The sequence below is a fragment of the Balaenoptera ricei genome, chromosome 5 (assembly GCF_028023285.1).
Source record: "Balaenoptera ricei isolate mBalRic1 chromosome 5, mBalRic1.hap2, whole genome shotgun sequence".
NCBI lineage: Eukaryota > Metazoa > Chordata > Mammalia > Artiodactyla > Balaenopteridae > Balaenoptera > Balaenoptera ricei.
This window is the reverse complement of record NC_082643.1, coordinates 131,371,994-131,385,034: the sequence shown is the minus strand read 5'-3', so window position 1 is coordinate 131,385,034 and position 13,041 is coordinate 131,371,994.

Below are 13,041 nucleotides of genomic sequence, written 5' to 3'. Positions count from 1 at the left end.
CACAGGCCATATCTCTGCATGTTCTTACAAGGTTGTATTTTGCACAGTAGCCCCATGTAGGAATTGAGTAGAGTACAGAACCCAGCCTCAATCATATCTGCTCATCAAGCCATTAGTTCTGGTTTGGAGAGCAGCATCTTCTCAGATATATTTCATTAAATACACTTGATATGGGAGGCTGGCAGACCTGTCTATGGGATCTCCTTCTATCCATCTACACTGTGATAGGAAAAATTAAATTTGAAATTATTATGACAAATAACTCCAAAGGGAAAAGAAGTCATACAATCTGCAGTCAAAATTTGACTTAAGATATTTGTAAGATAGTCAATTGAAGTGAAAATAACTTGAGTTATTGAAGACTGTAGCCCCATACTTTAGTGAGAAAAAGGATGAAAGCAAAGGAGAGAGCCTTTTCATCAAAATTTGGTTGCTCAATTCTCCTTAAAAGTCCTATTTCTAATGCTTACCAATACACACAGTTTATCAGAGAATGTCTGACATATAACAAATACTTAATTGGATAAATAAGTAAATGTTGACAGAACAACAGTCTATATAGTCCACTAAATAATGCAATATTTTTACAGAGAAGGACTAGTTTTGTGGCATATCTTACCAATCAATAAAAATTGCAACAACCTTTGATAAAGTTTTTAATAATTTCAAAAGACAAAACTAAAACGATTTAGTACCAAGGAGTTTGATGTTCTTTATTCAAGGGAAAACAGTCCATGGACTAGGGGAGTACAGGGCCTCACAAGTAGAGCCCTCTGCCTGAGGGATTTGGGGCAAGAGTGAGTTTTATAGAGCGTTAGAAAGGGCAATTCAGACATAGGGCATAGTTGGCTAGGAAGTCAGGGATTTCATTATAAGGCTAGCAGGTCCAATTTTCCAGAGTAAGAGAAGCTGGCTAAAGCTGAGTTAGAGGATTGTGATTGGTGTATGTTAATGTTTCTTGACAGGTATTTCCCAAAAGTACAGGCTGACTTAGGTTTGGATTTGTGATGTGTTAGGGCCACTGAGGCGGCCTCCATTTTGTGGGTCCTGATATATGAATTCACTTTATCAGTAGTAAGAGACACTCATCCTTCTTTCTACTGTCTCTGGCATTATAGATGAGTAGGTACTGTGAAAGGGTTTCACAATTAAAAGAAAACCCTGAAAAAAATCACACCAGACATAATATTTCATACATTGCCTGGCTTAGCACAAAGTAAGCTAAATATACACCACACCCCTTACCCTAATTACATCAGCATGCTTTGAAAGTCTATCTATGATTTCAGTTTTATCAGTTTACCCAGAATAGATCAGACTCTGAAAGACTGACTTTCATTAGCCAAACTCAGGGAAAACTGACTATTAAACCTGTCAGGGCATAGAGCTTGCTAGCAACTGAAATAGTTTCTACTCCCTTTCTTAAGTATCAGGCTTTCAGGAAAGTGATGGGGTAATTAGGTGATTGTGTGCTGTTTATGGAGTTAATATATTGAGATAGTTTATCTGGAACATAAATATTCAGAAGTAATTTCTGTAGTTTTTGAACTTATAACTTTATTCTTTCTCAGTCTAAAATATCCTTACTTGCTGCCAGCTGAGAAAGATAGAAAAATATTAAATAGAATATCGCTAAGATTACAGCAGGATTTCTATAAAGAAGAGTGATTGAATTACACATGCACAGAGAGAAGTTTCTGCTAGTGGGTGGTATCTGTATTTTAAGAGACAGCACTTCATGGATCATAGGTTCAAGCAAACACTCATTGTGCTAGACATTAACTGCCACTTAGCAATAGTGATAGAGAAGTAGAAAACATCTGGTTGTGGATAATGAGCCAGAGCGTCTCGGCACCCTTGAATGCTAATAGCATTGGGCAAAGGTCATGGTGGAAGGCCATCTGGCTCCCTGTGTAAAGATACGTAGACATCTTTCCTAGTGCTGCAAATCATCAGCATATTTGTAAGCAGCAGCAGGTAAGAAAATCTAGTAAGTAAATATGTAACCACCAATTTTAAATATCTAACATTAATACATTTCATTAGCATTGTGGCTACTAAATATTAGATTTCTATCACAAACTATTGAAATATGAATTATATCGTAATAATATGCAAATTCACAAAACTATATTATGAATACAAGACACATCATTGCTCATATACATTTAAGTTACTCGGGCAGAGGAGCTATGTATAAATATGCTAACTTAGAAGAGGTTTGCTTTCAGCAAAAATTACTTCCCTTTCCTGATATCTCTTTAATTCTTACCTTCATCATATTTCTATCAAAAATTCCTTAATGAAAAACATATGCTATCACATATGCTATAAATTTAAATATCATTCATTTCCTTTTTACCGAAAAACAAGACAAAAATTATAGAGTATCTACCATGTGTCAGATGCCGTTCCTGGCATTGAGAACCCAAGAAAGTTAATGTCCTGAAGAACTGAGAGTTTAGTTGTAGAAAAGATTGCAGAAATGTTAACAAAAGACTATTTTGCAATGTAATATAATGCATGCTTTAATAGAAACATGCACTGGTCCTTATGGGAGAATACTCAAGGAAAATTTTACAAAAAAATATGTTACCCAAGATCAGCCTCATGTAATGAGTAGGCATTGACAAATAGTCTTTGCTTGACCTAATTTTAGTCAGGCTCCTGAACCTTCACCTAGGCCCATCTGTGGACGTTCTTGTAAAATGCAGTTTTAACAAGAACCCTGCTAAGTCAGTTTAGCAAGAATCTCCCTGCCCTTCATACCTGATCACCCTTGGTTTGTAATTAAAATTTCTCACTCCCCACTCTTGGTATCTCATCACCCTTATCTGTCTTCAGCAGGACCCCTACTATGTGAGTTCAGCCAGAATCTACCCCACCCACGCATCCATTTGAGGTTTCCTCTTAGTAATTTTCCATACACTAGACCTCTTGCTTCTCGGCTATAAATCCCCACTTGTCCCTGTTGCATTTAGAATGAAGCCCAGCTATATACTGGGCTCTATTTTCCCCTAGCGTAAGAGTGCTGAACAAAATTTGCCTTCTCTGCTTTAACTTCTGTCCAGTTATGATTTTCTTTGAAAACAGGCAGGTAGAAAGGATTCTGTGCATTCTGTGCCAGAGACAAAAGCATAGAAGCAAAAGAGAGCATAGCCATTTATGTAAGGAGTGGTGAAACTGCCACTAAAGAGCTCATTACACCCTTGTTTGTCATGATAACGAGCTAGGTTTTTTCTTGAAAGCATTAGAAAAAAGCAGAATGACCTTAAAGTCTTGAAAACGGTTTGTTTTAGAGGAATCATTGACAAGCAAAATAAAAAATGGATTGTTGGACTGCCAATCTAAAGGCTTTATAGTCATCTAGGAAGCAGTTGTGGTACCAGAGGAAAGAAATATTGATGATCTGAACTAAAGCATGGCCAGTGAGAATAAAGAAGAGGAGGTATATTTGAGAGATATGGTATTCTGGAGTGTATTAGACATTCATTGGCCTGAGATATAGTTAAAGGGATCAATGTCATACTGTCATTAATTGTAGCTATGGCTGTAGCTAAACGGATAAGCTTGAAACTGGAGGGAAGGGGGCAGGGCACAACCTTTAAAAGAACGACATAGCCCTTGAGGATATGACACAAACCGGTTAGAACCAACTAGGTCCGAGATGGTGGAAGATTCTACTTCCAGTAGACCTTGAGCCTCATTATACACTCGTAATACGTTAGCAAGCTAAATGACACACCCACCAGTGCCATGACATTTCCAAGATCTACTATCAAAGGTCAAAAAGTGGGCAGTGGCCCAATTCCTGGAAATCTCCACCCCTTCTCCAAAATAGTTGGAATAATCTTCCCACTTATTAGCTTACGAAAATACCCAGCCCATAAAAACTAACCACCCCATATTTTGGGGTCTCTCGTCTTCTGAGATGGCCCACACTCTGTCTGTGGAGTGTGTTTGGCCCTTGGCCCCTCTCACTTTCCGAGACAACCCCATGCCCTGTGGCCTCTCTCACCTTTTGAGACAGACTGCATTGTCTATGGAATGTGTATCTCTCTAAATAAATCCACTTCTTACCTATCACTTTGTCTCTCACTGAATTCTTTCTGCGACAGGACATAAAGAATCTGATAACTTTGCCATCAAAAGGAAATAAAGATCAATTTCAATGATATGGTGTGAAATACCAATTATGGGAAATGGTTATTCTATATATTACTAGGTATTTTATGCAGTGCACCAGGAGAAAAGAAGTAACTGAAAATATGAAAATCTATAAGGACTATGAAATACAAAGTAGGAAAATTGATTGTCAGGGAGACAGAACACATTCTACATTGAGGTTTACATTCTGACATATTTTGCTCTGCATTAATATGGATATTACTACTAATCTTTTCTGTATAAACATGTGTTTAATAACTTTTTGGTGTCGTAGGGAATTATATTTACCTATTCCATATCTTATAAGGCTATTATATAAACAAATGGAAGCATATACTTTAGAATCATTAGAGGAATAAGATTAAATGAATCCAAGAATTATTGTTACTTTGTTTTTTTGAGAAAATAATTCAACGAAACTTTTATCATTAAAATAAAAAAAAAAGAATCTGAGCTTAAGTCCTGAGACCAGGTGTGTGATCTCAATTAAAAGACAGTGGGTTCAAGCCCCAATCTGGGTTGTGTGGTTTCAAGCTAACTAGTGAGAGTAGCTAGAAGAAAGGCAAGTCTACAGTGACCAGTTATCTTAAGGGATAATGCAAGAAAAATCCATGAAGGAACAGAGAGAGAAGAGGAAAATTAAAAGAGAGTAGGAAACTGCTAGAAGGAGTGGTCAATGTACCAAGTATTACAAATGATTCCAGCAAAACAAGGGTTGCACATAAACATTGGGGCATCCAAATTAGGATGCCAAATTGAAGTCTCACTTTGCCATGTCCTTATAATTGAAATGTGTATGAAAATATACAAAGACATGCAATATTGAAAAAAATCTGGAAACCTAGAATAGCCGTCAGTAATTCTCCAGACTCTGAAGATAATATTCACAGAAAAAGATTTAAAAAGTAAAAACAGTGCCTTTTAATGAAAGAAAAGGTCAAGAAAGATGTATATCTCATCTGTAATTACTGTTAATTCCTAATTCAGACACATTCGGCTTTCATTACTGAAATTCATTAACTTATATTTCTTAATATATACTGTAACTTGTTTTCTGAGTTGTCTGAGCTGTATCATTCTCCCCCTTCAAACTCTATCACATCAATACATACATTTCTATATTTAATGCATGTCTATGATTTTTAGTACTCAGAAACATCAAGTTTAGGGCACAAATAGACAGACATGCAGTCGTGCGTTACATGCATTACAGCTAGTAGTTACAAGAGGCAGAGAAGGAAAGGGGTTAGGAGCACTGCATTGTGGGAGTAATTGTCTGTAGAGCGCTCCTTCTGACAAAGGCAGAAATACAAGTGTTTGAGGTTCTCAGCATGACACCCCACAAAGCCAGAGATTCAAGGAGGGAGAAGAGGAGATTCCTTTTAGTCCAACAAAATCAACTAGATGAATAATAGCCAGACATCAGAAATGTGGTTAGAGAGGCAACAGACCAACACACGTAATATATCACGCTAGAGTTCTGTGAGTGGTGCCACAGCTCCCCTTGTTCTTTTGTTTTCAGCAAATTATGATTCATCCCAGCTTAATGGGTTAGGGTGTCAAGTTTGTACTAACAATGGTTAATCTGCTCAGACAATTTTTAAATTATCAAGATTTTTTGAAGTATGGGGTTTTAATCCACTAGAGTGTGATAAACTGTTACCCTAAGTAACCTGGACCTTTAGATACCGGTTAACATTAGCGTGAAGTTACCAGAGTTAGCATGACATTAAAATTGTTTATTTTATTGCTACCTCATTTAAAAATTTCTAATTGTGTATATTTTGTTTTATGTTCATAATAAAGAAGTAATGTTTTTCATATGTAGGAAAAATTGTGAGACTTTAAGTCCACCAAAAAGATTATTGAGTTTCCTACCTAACGTAGCTTTCAGGGTTGTATCAGCCTTACTTTGTCTTTGAGAAATGCAAGTAATTCTTAACAGTAAAAATGCAAATTAATTGTGTCACTTGGAATGCAACTGATTATTTCCAGTGGACAAACTTATGCTCCTGTATTTATAAGTGTACTTTATAATTCCTATTGACCTTTTTATATGTGATCTTTTGAATTTTCCTTTGGACTGGTTATAACATCTTAGTGCTTCCCTAATTAAGTAATGAGGCAAGAAAATGACTGACGTGTTCATTTTATATTTGTATGAGAGTCATTATTTTATCTATTGTGAAAAATTATCTTTTTGATTTAAACATACATATATGTAGGTACATGTATACACACACATACATAGTTTATAAATAATATTCACTTACTGGCACTGTGCATTAAAATAGTTTTATCTGTAAATGCATAGTAAAAAAGGTAAGAAAAACATAAGATATAGATGGAAAATACCATAAGGCAGAGAAAAGAAAATCATGCAAAAAAGTTCACATAAGTAGGACAAGTGAGAGAGTTTTAACCTTTAAAAATTGGCATTTTTGGTTAAGTAACTGGAACAAATGAAACTAAAGAAGTAATTGAATATTTAGCAAAATAAAATAAAACTATTAGAAACATCTGACCCTGAAGATTGATAGAGCTCAACATCCATCAGAGTTTCGTATAAAATGAAACTAGCATCTGGCAGAAATTTTGAGTTTTAAGGATAAAATAAAATCCTAAGAGAAAAGCACTTTAATAATAAAAAATTTAAATATATAAGATAACCATTTGGTTTTCTCTTCTATAACACTGATAATAGATTAATTTTTTCAGGATAATAGATTAATTTCCAAAATTTCTTGAGAATTCTTTTTAGGAAAAAGATTATGACTCATACAACACAATATACATACATGTGCAGTACGTATAAGAATTAAAAATATATGCTATCTGAGAAGACTATGTGAAAAGAATTCCTTGAAGTTATTAAACAAATTTTGAAGTTATCTAAAAAATTGGAAATGTTTTAATGTTGAACATTAGAGTCTTTAGTATGTAATCAATCATAAATAATGAATTCTGATTTATAATATTAAATAATAATTTTAAATTAAAATACAAATGTAAGGTAAACAAAAATTTTTAATTAATAAAAGTAGATTAAATTAGTTAATTAAAAGACAGATAAAAGTATAAGATTAAAGTTAATGGATTCATATTTATCTGTTAATCAGTGCCTATCATATAAAGTACTTGCTTATATTTTTAAAAGTCTATTGTTGATATTAATAAATAAAATCTTTAAAATGGCCTTATAATCATACATAAGTGATATTTTAAAAATGAGTAATACACAACCAAAGAGATTTGAAATTATGCTTTTATGTAAATTACTTTTACATATAACGAAAAAACTCGAATGATACAGCTTCACTTCTTGATACTTCGAGGAATTTGCAAAAACAGATTAAAACTTAAAACTAAACACTCCTATTAAACAAATACATGGTGCATACAATGTATGCCACATCAGAAGGTAAAGCCAAAGTAAAAGTCTTTTTTATAAGAAAATAACAGTAGATAGATAAAAAACCAAAAACATAAAACAACCAAAAATGCAAACCAAGGTAACAGTAATATATTCAACGTGGTAAAACACCCTTACTAGGCAAGAAACTGAACTTTCAGGTAAAGATAAATTAAAAGTTAGAGCAAAACATATCCCCATATAAAATTTAATGAAATGTAAAAAATATATATAAATATAATCTTAATACAGAAAACATAAAAGCAACCCTAAAATTAAGAAGTAATATGACTGGGCTTCCCTGGTGGCGCAGTGGTTGAGAATCTGCCTGCCAATGCGGGGGACACGGGTTCGAGCCCTGGTCTGGGAGGATCCCACATGCCGCGGAGCAACTGGGCCCGTGAGCCACAATTACTGAGCCTGCGCGTCTGGAGCCTGTACTCCGCAAGAAGAGAGGCCGCGATAGTGAGAGGCCCGCGCACAGCAATGAAGAGGGGTCCCCACTTGCCACAACTAGAGAAAGCCCTCGCACAGAAACGAAGACCCAACACAGCCATAAATAAATTAAAAAAAAAAAAAAGAAGTAATATGACTAATATGACGAGCTTGAAAAATATTTTTCAAGGAAATTTGATATACAGTTGGATTGAAATTCATTCACATATCCACTAGAGGAACAGAAAAATATAGTGTCATCATTTTTTCTATATAACTTTTAAAGAATTCTCATTTACTACTCACTGAATATCCATGAGCTTGCCAGCATTTCCCATTCTCTTCATAGTTAGGCAGTCTCGGAATCTAGTTCTGGGATATGGGTTGTGAATGAAAGGGCATTATTCCATTTCTAAGCAGAAGCATTTAAGACATGCAACCCCTCTAGCTCTTTTTCCACTGTGTAATTCAAGGTGATCATGGGTTATATGCAGTGAAGCTGGAGCTTCTATTAGTTTGGGTTTTAGCATAGTAACTTAATGGGTTAAGCAGCAATTCATCTTTACTGTTTGTTCTCTTCCAGAGTTTTACTCATTGATGGGACACTTAACCACCATTGACAGCCTTAGCTATCCTATGTCCATGACAAAACCCTGTCTTGTACCCTAATTGTCAAAATTAGGGGACCAAAAGAGTAGATTAGAAAATGATCTTTGAAACTGGACAATACTAAACTGAATATCCACGGTGTACTATTTTCCTGTGTGAGGTTTTTAATATTTAAATAAGAATTTGAATAAATAAATAATTGCATTGCTGGCTAAATAACAAAAACAGGGACTTCCCTGGTGGTACAGTGGTTAGGAATCCGCCTGCCAATGCAGGGGACACAGGCTCGTGCCCTAGTCCGGAAGATCCCACATACTGCGGAGCAACTAAGCCCGTGTGCCACAACTACTGAGCCTGCGCTCTAGAGCCCGCGAGCCACAACTACTGAGCCCACGTGCCACAACTACTGAAGAACGTGCGCCTAGAGCCTGTGCTCCGCAACAAGAGAAGCCACCGCAGTGAGAAGCCCGCGCACCGCAACAAAGAGTAGCCCCCGCTCGCCGCAACTAGAGAAAGCCCGCGCACAGCAACAAAGACCCAACACAGCCAAAAATAAATAAATAAATAAATTTATTAAAAAAAAAAAAAATAACAAAAACAACTTTTCCAAAATACATAGGCCAGTATTTAGCACACAGCAGGTGACAAATAAATGTTAATCCTCATGCTTCATTCTAAATCTTTTCTTCCTACTGAGCTTCCTCCTCAAGGGCTTAGTCATGATTTTGCTCTTAAAGGAAAACCTGGTGCCTGGATCTTTTGCCTTTCCAACAGATTTCATTAAGAGAGCACTGTCTTCCAACACACCCCCATCCCCGTGCTCTACCCGCTTAAATAAAAGCTCTACCTGTTTCCCACCCTGGAGCTCCCTGATGCTGTCTGGCTGTCACCACTTCTCATTCCTCTCTACACGAAACTTATCCAGTCCCTGCTCTCCACTTTCCTCTTCCTGTAGGTCATCTCCACTGTTCGTTCTCTGACATCCCTAGACTATGCCATCCCATTGAAAATTCAGCTCTTGTTAGAATATAGATGAGAGGGCATACGGGTAAGATTTCATTTGGACAATTTTGATCTCATATAAAATAATACTTAATGACACTAATCCATATATTTCTCAGGTAATTAAAGATTTACAAAATTACTTCCCCTAAATGGGGGGGAATATTTAAATAATATCATTAAGAGAAATGCTTTTGCCCCTCCTTCCCCCATTTGGTGCTACAAAAGCCTGAGGCTTAAGGGATCTCACTGCTTGAAAGACATGTTATTTCTTAAATATTTGCTAAGGTCATTGTTTTTTCAGAAGAGGCATTTCTGGTCAGCTATGTTGTCTTATGAAGCAATATCATTTATAGTAAGCTACAATACGTACTCCTTTAGCCATAATCAAAACACTCTTCAAACAGAATGCACATCAGTTCCTTAAAGGTTAACTTCTAAAAGAAGTTCTTCATCATTTCAAAAAGGAAGTGCTATAGTGTGTAAAAGTTCACAGCAATTTCTGTTTAAGTCTGCACAGTAAAATGCTCTTTACAACATGAGCTAGCCCTCTAGTTTTTAATACATAGTTTAGCTGCACAATTTTCAACTTTACTAACCACTTGGTTGCAAACATAATTTTGATCTTAAAAATTTCGTTACATAGGTATTTTAAAAGTCTGTTAACCTATTGATTTCCCCCCAAAACTTTCTTCATTTATCTGATATGAAAAAGACTGACATCAACTGCTTAGTCATTAATTTTAGATTATCTGAAGTTGCAAAATTAGAATACAGAAGTATATGTGTAAAGGAAGAATTTGCCTTAAACTTAAGTCATGTCAACATGCATTCAGGATGAAGACATTAATGAAATAGTTGCATCCAAGTCTAAAAGGAACAAAGAAAACTGGTGAACTGAGTTAAGGCGGAAAAACCTACATGTTGATTTAAAAAGAAAACCTAAATATCAGCAATAAAAATAGATCATCTGAAGTTCAAATCTGACCAAAGAGCACTTAATATTTTTCTCATACTTGGAGTGTGTCAAGAATAAGATAGGCATTTCAGAATAAAAATAGCATAAATTGCATGAAGGCTTTAAGAATACACTTGACATGTTTGGCAGAAATTTGATTCAGTTGATTTCTAAGACCATATCAGAGATGGAACATTGATAAAAATTTAAGAAGCATGTTAGACTAATCTGTTCTTAAAGATTGATCTAGGTGCTTTCTGAAATATAGATAGGAATGGACAAAACTGAAAGTCACAAGGCTCTCCAGAGAACCATTTTAGCAATCCAGGCGTGGAATAATGAGTTAATAGGCAAGACAATGACAGCAGGAATTGGGAAAAATTGATTGAGTTATCCTGCAAAACAGTAAATTAAGTGTCTGATTGGCTACTTGAAGAAAGGACAAGGGAAAATTCAACCTCATTTGGCAATGTCTAACTTTAGGCTACATAATAGTGGATAGATGGAGTAGTGAGATGGAGCTGTTTCTTTTGAGGGAAAGGAAATGTCATTTGAAATGACATGTGGGCATTTAAAAGAAAGTGTCCAATAAGGAGATTGTGAAGATGAAACTCCAGGAAACACGTCTGCTTGTGTTCACAGATACTAAGGAAGGAAATGGTGGTTGAAAAGAAAATGAAAATTTGCTAAAGAAGGTCAAATAATTAACTAGGCAATGTCTCAAAGGAGGCAGAGAGGATTTAATAACAAATATTGGCAGCTAGCCCTGGAAAACCAAAGAGACACTATTCTTTATAGGTATAAAAAAAAAAAAAAAGGTAAAATTGGAAACTTGTACTTTTTTAAAAATAAATTTAACGCCAACTCTACCTGTTTCACATTTTGTTTTTGATTAGAATTCTTTAGAGCAGTTTTAGTTCACAAAAAACTTGAGCAAAATGTATATACCCTCTTATCCCCACAGACATACACAGTTTCCCCTACTATTAACATCTTGCATTAGTATGGTGCTATTGTTAAAACTGATGATCCAATATTGATACATTATTATTAATTAAAGTCCATGATTTCATTAGGGTTCACTCTTAGTGTTATACACTCTATGGATTTTGACAAATGCATAATGACATGTATCCATCATTACAGTATCACAGAGAATAGTTTCAGTGTCCTAAACTTGCCCTGAGCTCCACTTAATCATCCGTCCCTGAAACTCTGGTAATCACTGATGTTTTTCCTCTCTAATTTTACCCTTACAAATATCATATAGTTCGAAACATACAGAGTGTAGCCTTTTCAGATTTACTTCTTTCTCTTAAAATATTCATTTAAGATTTCTTCATGTCTTTTTATGACTTGATAGCTCATTTCCTTTTATCACTGAATAATACTCCATTGTCTAGATGTACCGCAGTTTGTTTTTCCATTTATTTAGTGAAGGACACCTTGGTTGCCTCCAAGTATTGGCAATATGAATAAAGCTACCGTAAACATTCATGTGCAAGTTTTAGTTTGTACAAACGATTTCAGCTCATTAGAGTAAAAACCAAGGGGTGCGATTGCTGGATCACACAGTACGGGTATGTATAGCTTTGCATAAAACTGCCAAACTGTTTTCCAAAGTGGCTGCAGCATTTTGCATACCTACCAGCAATGTATGAGAATTCCTGTGCTCTACATCCTCATCTTTTCTTGAGGTTGTTGGTGTTTGGGATTTTGGCCATTCTGATAGTTATGTAATGGTATCTCATTATTTTAAATTGAACTTCCCTGATGACATATGACGTGGAGCATCTTTTCAAATGGTTATTTTCCATCTCTACACATTTTTTGGCGAGGTTTTTGTTCAAGTCCTATGCCGAATTTTAATTGAGTTATTTGTTTTCTTAATGTTGAGTTTTAAGAGTAACTTGTATTATTTTGGATAACAGTCCTTTATCATGTATGTCTGCTGTAAATATTTTCTCTCAGGGTGTGGCTCGTCTTTCATTCTCTTAACAGTGCCTTTCACAGAAGTTTTTAATTTTAATAAAATCTAGCTTATCAATCTTTTCTTTTATGAATTGTGCTTTTGGTGTCTAAAAATCATTGCCAAACTCAATGCCCCCTATATTTTCTCCCATGCTGTTTGCTAGGAATTTGATAGTTTTGCATTTTACATTTAGGTCTATGATTCAGTGTGCAATTTAGAACTTATGAGTTGTTTATTTCTGTAATTTTCCATTTAATATTTTCAGACTGTGGTTGATCACAGGTAACTGAAACCACGGAAAGTGAAACCACGCATAAGAGGGGACTCCTGTAAACCCTAAAGCCTCCCGAAGGAATGGGGCTACCTCAGACTTCATTTCAGCATTTTTTTTTTTTTTTTTCACACACACACACACTGTATTTTATTTTTACAAGAGATAAATCGACTGACACCAAGCATTGTACATGGATGACCACAACAAAAGCA